Below are 286 nucleotides of genomic sequence, written 5' to 3'. Positions count from 1 at the left end.
ACAAAAAAAAAAAAAAAAATCACACCCAGAGACGGCGGCTGTGACGGGATCCGCCCATCGTGCGTTCCCATTGGTGCAGAGGTGGGGGAGGAGGAGAGAGAATGGGAGAGAACAGAGAAAGGGATTGGATGCTCCCGCCCCTTTCGCTCACCGCCCCCCCCAACTCCGCTTTCCTCCCGCCTTGGGGGAAGCAACCACCCCCTACCTCCTCCCTCAGCCTCTGGTCACCTGCTTCCCTGAGCGGGTTTCTTGGTTTTAGCTAACCCTCCAGCCTCCGCAACTGTGG

Source organism: Phascolarctos cinereus, unplaced genomic scaffold, assembly GCF_003287225.1.
Source record: "Phascolarctos cinereus isolate Bilbo 61053 unplaced genomic scaffold, phaCin_HiC Scaffold_2;HRSCAF=192, whole genome shotgun sequence".
In the NCBI taxonomy this organism is placed as follows: domain Eukaryota; kingdom Metazoa; phylum Chordata; class Mammalia; order Diprotodontia; family Phascolarctidae; genus Phascolarctos; species Phascolarctos cinereus.
Note: the sequence above shows the minus strand (reverse complement) of the source record.